The sequence below is a fragment of the Rhinolophus sinicus genome, chromosome 15, assembly GCF_057876585.1.
Source record: "Rhinolophus sinicus isolate RSI-liver-muscle chromosome 15, RSI-T2T, whole genome shotgun sequence".
Taxonomy (NCBI): Eukaryota; Metazoa; Chordata; class Mammalia; order Chiroptera; family Rhinolophidae; genus Rhinolophus; species Rhinolophus sinicus.
Window position 1 is genome coordinate 78,147,973 of NC_142515.1, and position 13,231 is coordinate 78,161,203.

The window sequence follows — 13,231 nt, forward strand, 5'->3', positions numbered from 1 at the left end:
GATCCTGATTGCCAAATGGCTTTCCGGAAATGGTGTGCCAGCGGGTGCTCCTCCTAGCATTGGCTGAGAGGCAACACCTTGGCCAGCTTTGAGTGTTGTTTGAAAAATCTTTCATAATTCCCTGGAGGGAGGAGCTGATGTGTTGTCACTGTTCTATTTGCATTTCTTTGATTGCTATCGGGGTTGAACCTTTTAAAACATGTTTGTCATTTGGGTTTTCTCTTCCTGTTCATATTCTTTGTCCATTTATCTTTCAGGACCTTAGTGGTTTTGAAATATTCATCTGTATGTGGTTTCATAGATGAAGGCTATTAACCCTTTGCCAATTGTGTTTTAGACATTTTTGTTCTAATGCTCTAGATGTCAGTTGCCAGCGAAGCTTAAAATGTTTATGGAGTTCCGAGCTGGATTTTCGCATGCCTCTCATGTTACTTTATGCTTAGAAAGTCCCTTTCTAGCCATAAAATGAATGTGTTTTTTTTCCCCCTAAATTTTCTATTTCCCTTTTAATTATTACAAAAAATTCATTCTGGACACCTGGGATCTATTTGTGTGCATGATTTGAAAGGATGTCTATTTCCCACCAAATAACGAGTTGAGGTCTCAGTGCCATTTATTGCAGAAATCTACCCCTTCACTGTTGATTTGGGGTCTGGTTCTGGGTATCCATAAATATATCTGTCTTTCCCTGCACGAGGGCCGTTATTGTTCTAATCACTGTAGTTTTATAATGTTTATAATGAGGCAAGTTACACATGCACACTTGTCACTTGTTTATCATCTCATTGCCTTTTTCATATGTTGTGAAATTCCCTGGGAAGAATTAGTAATCGTGAGATCAAGGGGGAAGAAAGTGAATGGAAGGGTAAAGGGTTGTATCAAAAAAGAATGGGGGAAGGGAGAAAGGAGGGTATCTCACTTGAGCCTAAAGCTACGAGGAAGCCACACACAGGGTGAGTCCTGAATAGAATCTGTGGAATTGCCGTGAGAACTCCATTGGAGCTTCAGGGAGGATCCCTTCCATGGCACAGATGTTGGATGCCAGGAAACATCTGTGAGATGGTGAGAGTTGAGAGAGTGGAGACCACACCTCTTCTGAGAGGTTGGGCCATGAAGGGAAGGAGAACCTGGTGGGCTGTGGATGGGGGAGGGGGCGGTGGTTATTGTACTGTAGAAAAACCTTGAGAATGTTGATGGGTCAGGGACAGAGAAGCTGAACTACAGCTTCAAGAGGAGCTCTGGTATCCTTGTTTTAGGGATCAGACAGGTTACTTGCCTAAGGCCACACAGCTAATAAAAGACAGCTGGAGTTTGCACCCAGTCTGAGACACAAAAAAAAGCATATTTGTTTTTTTTCTTTGGGGGCTGTCCCCTCTGTTTAGAAACGGGAGGGCCTCTTCTAGATGGGGCACCAGGGGAAACAGTGAAGGCTGAGTTCTCCAAATTTAGGAGCCTGTTTGAAATGCTCCAGGCTCGTGCGTCTTGGAATATAATTTAAGACATTCTTTTGTGGATTTATTTCTGTAGCCATTTTAGTCAAAATATCCAGGACCGTATTATCTGCAAATGTCTCTGATGTTTCCAGCAGATTTTTTAATTTTTTTATTTTTATTTTTTATTTAGTCTTTTGCTCTTGAGAACAAGGCTTGCTTTTCCAGCACTGGGGGTTTTGTCACCATGGAAGGTACCGCTCCGCACGTATTGTTGCGACAGACACCTGCCTGGTTACCGGGTTCCTGGCACCTGGCATCCATGTCAGCTGCCCCTGGTTTGTGATCAGTGGTGGGGTTCTCTGGGGGAAGTGTTGTCCTGTCCTGGTAACAGATGTCAACAAATGATTGTTCTTTGAACTTCTGTCTGTCGAGTACTGGCTTAAAAAAAATTTTTTTTATTGTGGTAAAATATACATAATGTGAAATTTACCTCTTCAACCATTTTTAAGTATACAGTTCAGTGGCATTAAGTACATTCACATCGTCATGCAACCGTCACCACCATCCATTTCCAGAACTTTCTTACCTTCCCAAACTGACACTCTGTCCCCATTAAACACTCACTCCCCATCCCCCTCCCCCAGTCCCTGGCACCACCATCTACTTCCTGTCTCTATGAATCTGACTCCTGGGGGACCTCCTGTGAGTGGGATCACACAGTGTTTGTCCTTTTGTGACTGGATTATCTCACTGAACATCATGTCCTCGAGGTTTATCCATGTTGTGGCATATTACAGAATTCCCTCCTTTTTAAGGCTGAATCCTATTCTATCTTGTCCATCCATTCTTCCATGGATGGGCATGTGGGCTGCTTCCACAGTTTAGCTATTGTGATTAATGCTGCTAGGAACGTGGGTGTGCATCTCTAGTTTTTTAAGTACTGAGCTTACCTTGTTGCTGTGGCTTGAGAAGTATCTAACGTGTGGGATTTTTGAATGCAAAGCAGAGAGAATGAGCCTTTAAAGGATACTTGTGTTAGGAGACAGATCTGGACCTGTGAAAACTATCTGTCAACTCATTTAGTCCCCTCGAATCCTCTCAAACACTTCGTCCAGCATCCATGGCCGTTGTCTTTTTCTTGCATGTTTGCCCAGCTCTCTGGAAGCTTCTGGGAGCTGGGCAGCATTTGGGATGAAGGTGTTGGGTTGTCCTCTGGACCCAGTTTAAGCATTCTCTACAATGTTCCTTCTTTTCCCTGTCCTCAAAACAGTAATGCTGTTGGGCAGAGAGAACAAAACAAGGTTCTTAATGGTTAAGGTAATTAAAAGGAAAAAAAATTGCTGTGGCTCGAGTTGCTTCCTCGCTATCACCCTTTCTGTAAATTTAGGGTGAAGATACCAGGGGGGGCCAAATGCAGGGCACCCTGGGTGTGTAGAGAGGAGATGGGGTCTGTAAGCCACATCATGAAACATGGTTATTGAGAGCCAACTATGTGCCAGGCATTGGGGGTCCTTGGGACTCCAAGAGGGGCCAGCCCCTCCTCTTTGGAGAGGACCTTCTAGTGGCAAATACAGGCACTGACTACGTAACTAATCACTTGTGGGTGAAAGCATAGTTGAAGCCCTCAACTGGTGTTTGGGGTCAGAGGATGTCCTCTCCCCCCAGGCCTCCCCCCATTGGTGTGTCGTGAAGGCCTGAAGTTGGCCTCGCTGGACCCGTTCCAAAGTGGTTATAAGAATCGCCTTAGAGTCCTGCTTAGCTATTCACTGGTCATGAGCTGGATTGAGCCTCAGTTTCCCTATCAGAAAAATGGGGAAAATTATGGGACCTGCTTGTTAGGGTTATGGTTTGGGGTTAAATGAGTTGGTGCACTTAGGAGGTGCACTTAGCCCAGGGCCTGGTCCTCCGTGAGTGTTCTGGAAGTTTCTCCTAAGTGCCATGGGTCCACCACCCTTTCTGGGCAGACCAGCCATTGGTGAATACCTGCCAAGTCTTGGCTGCATTTCTGATTTCTGTCAGGGGCCAGGTGGAGGAGAGCCCCAGAGGGAAGACCACTCTGCTCAGCTGGTACCTCATCTTCCAGTGCTCTGAAGACCCCAAACTCTGGGCTTTGGGGGGGCCAGAAACCACAGGGCTTGCTTGCTTGATCAGCTGCTCTAACCAAACCCAGTGGCGGTTCCCCCCCCCCCCCCCCGAGGCCACCCCAGCTGCTCACTGCCAGTCAGAGGGGTGGGTGAGGCCGGGCCATGCTCTGTGCCAGAAAGCTGGTTGGCGATGCAACATACAGACATCAGCAAGAAAGCAGAAGCAAGAGGCAGAAGGGGACAGGTCCCTCCTCCCTGAGTTTGCATTTGCATTTGTTTTTCCGATTCTCTGAAAGTTGGGGTGCTCTATTTACATGAAACATTAAATATTTAAATACTTGAAGGGTTTGCATTTACGCAGAAGGTTTAACTTCATATTGAAACTTTTCTTCTTCCATGTTTTAACTCTGCCTTTGGTATTTTAATAACGAGACTCTTCTTGGCAGTGAATGCTTATGTTGTGCCGTCGTAAGCGCTTTGCTTATGGTACTGCATCGAGTCTTGCCAGCAATTCCTTCTTACAGGTGAGGCCATCGAGGCCCCGAAAAATTAAGCCACTTGCTCCGGGTTACATCCCTAGTCAGTACTAGAGATGGGATTCGAACTCGAAACCCAGATATTCTGGTTCAGAATTGGGGCTCTTAACCATTGTGCTTTCCTGCGCTCATGGTGGAAAGTTGGTGAAGTGCAGAGAACAAAGAACTTGGGGGAGGGGCATGTCCCCTAGAATTTGCCCCTGCCAGCATGCTGGCTGCTTTTCTTAGAGCCCTGTCCATCTGGGCTTGAATTAGCTGCCTCCGCCATCAGGCTAAGTTCTCCTGAATATAGGGACTATGGCATTTATCGTTGTGTCTCCAGCACCTGTCATGTAGATAAGCAGTGACATCTTTGACCACTGATGACTAGCTAATGTTTATTGAGCACTTATGTGCTAAGAATTTGACAGAATCCTCACCACAGCCCATGAGAGGATGTTATTCCCATTTTACAGAAGGGAACACTGAGACTTGAAGAGTAATTAAGAAACTTACTCTAGGAGACTTTGCTGGAAAATGGTGTGACTTCAGCCTTAACTGGCGCCCTTTGGCAGAGGCAGCGAATGACGACCCGTGGTTTAAACCAGCCTACTGGCAATTTTTCTATGGCCACTGAGCTAAGAATGCTTTTTATACTTTATAAAGTTCGGGGCGGCGGGAAGGGGGGAGCATAAAGGATAATATTTTGTGAGAAGTGAAAATGATATGAAATAAAAATTTCAGTAACCCTAAATAAAATTTCATTGGAGCACAGCCATGCTTGTTCTTTTATTCACTTCAGTATTGCCTGTGGCTGCTTTAGTGCCATGAGGAGAGGTGTGGGTAGTTTCAGTGGAGGCTGTACAGCTCTTTACAGAAAAAAAAAAAGCAGACCGCTGTTCTTGGCTATGTACCTTATCAAGATGAGGGGGTGCGCTTGGGGGTAGAGCTGTTTTCAGAGGAAGTTGGGAGCACGGTAGCATCATGTGAACACCATTCCCCTGCCCCTTGCTGGCACTGAGGGGGCTACAAAGTATGGAATGTCATCCTGGATCCCCAGGAGTTCTTGGTTTAGCTGGAGAGTTAGAAGACGGGCGCTAACTAACCATTCAAGGCAGCCTCACCATAGATGTCACAAGACAAGGTGGGCCCCCCTTTTCCCTCCAAGTGAGTCACTGGGCTGGTGGCTCTAGACACGTTTGGAGCCGGAACACCTGGAAATCATGATGTTCTCTAGATAACACTGCAGAATATTGATAAATTAAATTCCTTCATGGCTATGTCACTGTAGTCCCTGCAGAAAGTAGGAAAGTCGAGCATGTTCACGTGGATACTGAGTGATTAGAAGAATTGTTAAAAGGTCAGTAGATCATGTAGCATGAAGAGCCATATGAGCTTTTCATTCATATTTATTCCTTCTTATACTATCACAGACCTTTTAAAAAACATAGGGCAGAATTTAAAGCACCGTGCTGAAAAAATTCCACGGTCATTGTAATATCTTTATCACTAAGATAACTGGAATTTTAAAAATGACTTTTAGTTTTGGAGATGATTAGATTTTGTACAGCAGGAAAGAAGTGCTCTAGAGTATGTTTCTGAATCTCCTCCCTTCCCCTCCCCTCCCCCGGTCGACAATCAGTTGCCATTGACATTTGTAGAAGGACAGAGATTGTTCCAGATTGGAGTGGTTACAAGGATGTGGGTTTGGTTTGGGGGGCAATGATGCTTAGAAAGAGAGTTAGAGGGAAAGGTGTCCCAGATGGGTGGAAAGGCAGTGACAGAAGCACAGGTCCTTTGTGGACCAGAGTAAGGAGGCTGCCTCATGCTGTGAGGAGTGGCTTGGACCATCACGTGTGACGAATTGCAAACGTTTTCCTGTAGGCATGATGGAGAGATCACGAAGGTTACATGGGGGCTGTGTTTATAAGGTTATAAAGCAGGTAGGCACAAACTCTTTCAGTAGGCGCAAGTGTACACTGAAGGAAGGTAGACCAGTTGGCTACATGGGCGCCCTAGGGACACTACTCTGCGAATCTTTAGTACTGAAGACCCAGACTTACAGTTTTAACAAGAGCTTGTTTGGGAGCTTAGAGACACCAATTGAGCTACTTTTTTTGCTTAGAGAAATAAATTGGCCCAATCCTTTGGAAGAAGGTAGAGTTGAATACATAATTATGGAACGGTGGCTGTCTGGTAACTTGGTAACTGGTCTGACGAGTTTTTCTTTTTCTTCCTCCTACTTGACAAAAATTCATTGACCAGTTATTTTCTACTGGGTCACCAGATCGTTTGTCAGAATTGAAATCTGTTCTTTGTGACTGAACACCTGAAATGCCCCAGGGAGGTCCCGGGGACCTCAGCTGCCATCAGGCTGGGAGCCAAGGTACTACCTGTGGTCAGTCCTTCATTCTCTTCATACACCTGTACCGGACAGAATATTCTCTTTCCCAATAAGGAGACCTGATGTGGTTGCTGGGATTTCAAATGTGTATCCCTTATCCTTCCCTCTCTCCATCCTTCCCCCCTCTCCTTCCTCTCTCTCCTCAGCTTCTACTCTCCTCTCTCCCGCCCTCTTCTCTCTCTCTCCCTCCCCCTTCTTCCTCTCCTTTTCTCTATCTCAGGCTTAGAGTCTGTGCTAGCTCAGGCTCGCCGTCTGCACATAGAGACATATAATGTCGACAGTGGGAAGCAAGCAAAAGGATAGCTTTCCTTTGGCACCCCTTTGTCTGTCATGGGTGAGGCCATATGAGTAGCACCATTTTGGGCTACTTTCCTCCAACTCCAGGTTTGGGACCAGATGGGCTCCTTCAACACAGCCTCAAGCCACAGGTCACAGAGACTGGGATGGAGTGTGGTTATCAGATCATCAAATGGGGCTGGGGGCAGCTGGTCGACAAAGCCCACAATCCTCAAGTACCTGGAGGGTTTTGGGTAAAGGGTCGTTTGACCTTTTATTATAGACGCTTCTTTGCTTCTGGTTGTGTCCCTCAAGGTGGGTCTTGGGTCTTTAATGATGGCTGTGGTCTAGAAAGGGGTTTGCTTGGTGGGCTTTACCTACTGAGTGTTTTCAAGTACTCACCTGTGAAGGAAACTATTCTCATTGGAAGAGCTGATAAGGACGGGGTTTCAAGGGCTGACCCTAGTGTGACACATTGGCACCGTGTGTGCTGACTACCTGCAGTGCTTGTCCGTGGACACCCGGGACTCCTGTCCCAGGCTACCCCATTTGCGGGGATGGAAGTTAATGGTTTTCACCTTTGCAAAGCAATGCCATGTTGGTTCGTTTGTTTGTTTTAGTGTAGTAAAATACACATAAGATTTACTATGAGTGACATTGAGTACATTCGCGGTGCCATGCAGCCATCCCCAGAACATTTCGTCACCTCACAAAGAAAGGTTCCCATTAGCAGTCACTCTCTGCTCTCCGTTCCCACCAGCACCTGTCAACCACTAATGTACTTCCTGTCTCTGTGGATTTACCTGTTATGGATGTTTCCTATAGATGGAATCACACACTGTGACTTTTATGTCTGGTTTCTTTTGCTACGTGAGTTCGAAATTCATCAAATTGTAGTAAGTATAGACTTCATTTCTTTTTATTGCTGAATAATATTCCGTTGTGTGGGTACACTGCGTCTTGTTCATCCAGGTACAGATTCATGGACATTTGAGTTGTTTCCGCTTTTTAACTTGTGAATAGAGCTGATGCAGACATTTGTGTCACAGCTTTTGTTTGAAGACTTATTTTCAGTTCTCTTGGGGGATATATCTGGCTTGGAGTAGAATTGCTGGGTCATTTGGTAGTTCTGTTTCTATGTTTAACATATTGAGTCAAGGTTTCTTTCTTTTTTCTGCTTTTGTTAAAAAAAACACTTGATCAAAGCAACCACAGATGCAGAAAACCACACAAAACAAATGTGTAGCCTAATGAATTACTCTAAGGCGCACAGTCATAGAACCCCGACCTAGGCTGAGAAAGCACTGTGCCAGCAACAGCCCCCCTCTGGAAGCCCTTCCATGGGTCCTGTCTCAGTCACATCACCCCTGTCCCCCCAACGTGGTCACTGCCCTGTCTTTTCTACTGGTCACTTCCTTCCTTCTGGATAGTTTTATCATTCAAGTGTGAATCTCTAGGCAATGTAGTTTAGTCTTGCCCATTAAAAAAATTGATATGTCTCTTTGGATCTACAGCAGTGATTCTAAACTGGGGGTGATATTGCCTCCTAGGGGACATCTGGCAATGTCTAGAGACATTTTTTTTTAAAATTGTGGAATATTGGGGAACAGTATATTTCCCCAGGGCCCATCAGCTCCAAGTCAAGTTGTTGTCCTTCAATCTAGTTGGAGGAGGGCACAGCTCAGCTCCAGTCCAGTTGCCGTTTTCAATCTTAGTTGCAAGGAGCGCAGCCCACCATCCCATGAGGGAATTGAACCGGCAACTTTGTTGTTAAGGGCTCACGGTCTAACCAACTGAGCCATCCGGCTGGCCCTAAAGACATTTTTGGTTGTCACAACTTGGGGGCTGCTCCTGGCATTGAGTGGGTGGGCACCAGGGGTGTCACTCAGCACCCCACAATGCAGAGAAAGCCCTTACCACCCAGTGTGATCCAGCTCCAAGTGTCATAATGGAACTTGTCTGCAGGTTCCCTCTGCATCCCTTTTCTTTTCCTTCCACTCTCCCTGTCGGAGAACTGGGCTGTGTGGCCTGGGGCGTGTCCCCCAGTCTGAGTGTCACTGACTGCACCCTCCTGGAGCTGTTCAGCGTGGCCCTGTCCTCTGGACCTCGGAGCCAGTGTCAGACTTAGGTTCTGTCCCTTTGGTGGCCTTAATTGAATATGTGCCACCCCTACCCCGCACTGTTTGTAGTCAGCTGTTTTCAGGCCTGACCATTCTGCTGCTGCTTCCCTTGAGCACCATTCTGGGCAGTGGCGGGCCCTTTGGCTGTGTTTTTCTTTTTTAAAATCTGCAAATTTTGTTGCACAGGCCTGTGGTACTCGTGGGCCTCCCTTTTTAGATAAACAAGGCACAGACTGTGAACTTCACAGCGAAACTATGTGTTCTTGATGAAGACAAATTTTGCTGAGAAAATTTCTTTTTTTACACGCACGAGGGATGAGGGTGATTTTCAAAGGAATTTTACAAGGGCGAGACAAAAACCAAGAAGCTGATCTTAGGATGCGTGGTTGCATTCGACCTCGAGCCATATGACAGAAGGAACACAGCAGATGGATCTGAGAAAAGAAAGACGGACGTCCCATGTGGGGAGGAGTTTGATGAAGAAAGAAGTCAGAGAACTGTCTGAAAGACACTTTCGTGGGTCAGAGGAGGGCATGATTCTTCACAGTTTTGAAAGAATGCCTTTGCACTGCTTGACTTGATTTGGGGGCTTCTGGCCATTGGGAGCATTACATTTACAGGTGTCTCCTGATGGGGACTGCAGGTAACAGCACCCACCCTTTGGTGGAATGAAAAATTCCACCAACAGGACTTGGGAACTTGGGGATGTGAGAAAGTGGAGGACACATTGGCATCTTGGCCCCGAGTTCTTGGGAGGAGGGATGAAGAAAGCTAACCTTGATCCAGCTCATAAGAGTTACAAATTCAGGACCAGAGAAGTCAGAAAATGACGTTGATTGTTTCCCCCTTGACCCAAAGTGCGAATGTTGCCTGCACAGAGGCAAACACATTTTATGTTTTTCCCAACTCAGGGAAAGAGATCTTGAAAAAGGGTCTAGCCAGCCTGGAATGGTGAATGGGAATCACTTCTTCAGGACCTACTCTTGCTACTTGAATAAGTGTAAACTGGCGTAGGTTGTCTATTTATTTCATTTTCGAGGACATTGGAATATTCGTAGAGGGCTTTCCTGGGTTTGGTGGTAACCCTGTTTCCCTCATGCTACTTTCCCCTTAAGGTTTTACATTTCTCAATTGCCCCTTCTCCTGGGTGGGTAGGTGGGATTTAGGAGGGCCCCACTATAGAACCACCTTGGTGACATTCGAGAATTGGGCCACCCAATAAGGTGGCCCCACTAGCTACATGTGGCTAAATTTAACTGAATTAAAATGAAATAAAAATTAAACATTTGCTTTTCAGTTGCACCCGCCACATTTAGGCAATGCACATGTAGAACATTTCCATCGTTCCAGAAAGTTCTGTTGGGCAGCACTACTCTAGAGCACTTTCATTGTTCTAGGGCATTTCATTTCATGATTAAAGATAGCTCTGCAGTCAGACAGACCTGGACTTGAGTCTTATATCTGTTGTGTGACCTTGAACAAGAGGTCTAGGACTTCTCAGCCTCCATTTCCTCATCTATATAAATGAGGAAATTGTAAGGGAGTCCGTCTTATAGTTGGTTCTCAACTTGGAACTGATATCCCCTCTTTTGATAAAAATAAAAATCCCATTCCTTTTTTCTACTTTGAGTTTGATTATTTCCCCTTAAATATAAAATATAACAATGAATGTTTTTTCAACCTCTATACCCCCTTGGGAGTCCCTGGAATAGAGGAAGTAGTGGCTTGGGAAAGTCGAGCATAACAAAGATGCTGTTATAGGTACATCTGAGTGAAAAGAGGAAAAAGGAAGAGGTTGTTGTGTTGACTGGAGCTGAGAGTGTCATCATGTCTATGGGTGACCAAGAATGAGGAATGTGTCAACTCCTCCTGGCTTCTCCTCTCTGGGGAATGGAGAATGGAGTGCTGTCAGTGTAAGCAGAATAGAAAAGGTGTGGGAGGAGAGGAAGTGGAGTCAGCATGGGGAAGGAACCGAGGGAGGGAACCTTAGCCTAGGTTCACCTTAATGACTCAGCATTGAGTATCTCATTCGACTCATAATAGGAATCTATCAGACTAACTTCAACCACAGGAGGGCAGTTTATTGGGAGGAAATAGGGCTTTCTCTTGGCACTTGTACCAGCTAGCTTTTGCTGTGTAACAGACCACCCCGAAATGTAATGGTTTTACATAGCTATCATTTATTTCATTCATGATTCTGTGGGTTGGCTGGGCAGGTTTTCTGGGCTGGACCCACCCAGTGACCACAGACACAGGCTCACAGGCTTGGCTGTCTCCCAGGTCTGGAGTCAGCTGGTGGGATGGCTGGTGGCTGGGAGGTAGCATGGCCTCACTCCTGGGCTGGCGGTTGGGATGCTTTGGTTTTCCTTCCTCTGGCCGCTCATCCTTCAGTAGGCTAGCTTGGACTTAGGTCACACAATGGCTTCGAGGTTCCAAGAACAGCAAGAAATCCATCCTTAGTGCACAAGTGGTATTCTCTGTGTGTGTCAGGTGTTCCAGAGTCCCATCGGTCAAAGCAAGTCACGGAGCTAAGACAAGCTTGAAGGGAGAGGGAGGATATAGACTCCACCTGCTGATTGGAGGGGAAGAATTTGAGGCCATTTTCACCATCTACCACAGAACCCCAGGGTGGGAAACGCAGTGGGACTCAGGAAACATTTTAACCAAGAGCTCGATCAAACACCCAGGACTGTGTGTAGTGTAACTGAGAACCTGAAATGACTTTCCTGAGTAGTGATTCAATTTCCTGAATCCCAGTTACTGAGCAATCAATTCCTTCCCAGTGACTCTTGATGTTTTCTTTATCATTTATTAAATTCAAGCAGAAACCATGGTCTGCTTCTGGGACAGCAATTTTATTTCATTCATCTGTGTCTGTTATCCCAGTACTATACTGATTTCGTTGTTATAGATTTAGAACATGTATTACACTTTTGCAAATGTTTATTTTTCTTGTTGAACTTAATCTCTATATTTGCCTCCTCCCGCACATATAAAACCCATTGAGATTTTGATGAAAAAATTGTATTAAATCTGTAAATTAATTTGAGAAATTAGTACCTTAATATTTTTCCTTTCCACACAGTGTATGTGACCAGTTTCTCCATTTGTTCAAATCTTTTCATATTATGCCTTTGAAAATAATTATTCCATCTATTTCCTCTTAATGGTGATTCCTGATTCCTGTATCGCAGTGTTTATTTTTAGTTGTTGCTATTGTGAATAAGCATATTTAACCTGAATCCAGATCCCTTGGTGAAGTTGATTAGTAGTTTAAAATTTTTTAAATCACTGTGTGCAATTTTGTTTTCTACATTTTGCTCATTAAAAAAACATCCTCTCTAAAAGTTGTACTTCTCATTTCAGTTTTAAATCTTATTCTAATTAACGAGGGCTTCAAGACTCATATTCAATATTTAACAATGGGATTACCTGACATACATGTTCAGTAGATTTCCTAGTATAAAATCATCCTTGCTTTCCTGCGGTAAACCCTACTTGATGAATTATTCTCTTGGCATAATGTTGAATTTGATTTGCTAGATTTGCTTTGCTTTGTTTTTTTGGATTTTTGCCCTTGGTGTTCATCAGTGAAATTGTGCTGTGTTTTCGGTCTGTTTGATTTTGCAATCTCTTCATCAGGTTTCACTATCTGATAATCTAGCCATGTAAAGTGAACTAGGCAAGTTTCCATTTTAAATGTTTTAGAATTATGGCATCAACACTTCCTTGAAAAACTGATTATCTGTTGGAAGAATCATAAGGCGCTCTAACCTTTTGGGGAAGTAATTATTTGATAACTTCGAACATTTCATACTAGGTTGTTAGAGAGTTTAGCTTAAAATGTTTGTTACCTCTGGTAAGATCTTTTACAATCAACTTTTATGATTTGTATTGTTTTAGCTACCATTGAGATTCTCAGGATTCATAACATGTTCTTATGTTTGCTATAATCTTGTTGGTATATTCTCCTTTGCGTTTATTTAGATTTGTCAGTTTTGCGTGTTTTTTTCAGAAAAGCAGACCTTACGTGTATTTATCAACTACTCCCCCCCAACCCCCAGAATTCATTAGTTCTGTTATAATCTTGACTCTTTCCATTTTTAGATTATTCTGAGCTATGCTATCACCCCCTCCCCAAGTCCCCCCTCTCCTACCCCTTGTGAAATGTTTAGAAGACTTACCAGACACCTAAATCCTTTTTGGAATAATTTTGGGGAATGAATGAAAGAATTTAATACCATTCTTTTAATACAGTGAAAGCTTGTGAGGCCACGAATTCACCCCTGAACACGGCTTTGGTTGCCCTCATGGGTTTTGGGTATATGACATTCTTCATTGTTTTCTTACGAGCTTGTAAAGATAATTTCAATTTGTTATTTTTTACAGTCATTATCAT

General features: G+C 44.4%; 1 protein-coding gene across 5 annotated transcripts in view; it reads left to right on the forward strand.

Annotated features, from left to right (window-relative positions):
- The window catches only part of INSR (insulin receptor), a 129,510-nt gene that overhangs the window by 14,907 nt on the left and 101,372 nt on the right, over positions 1 to 13,231 (forward strand). The gene's annotated exons all lie outside the window — the stretch shown is intronic.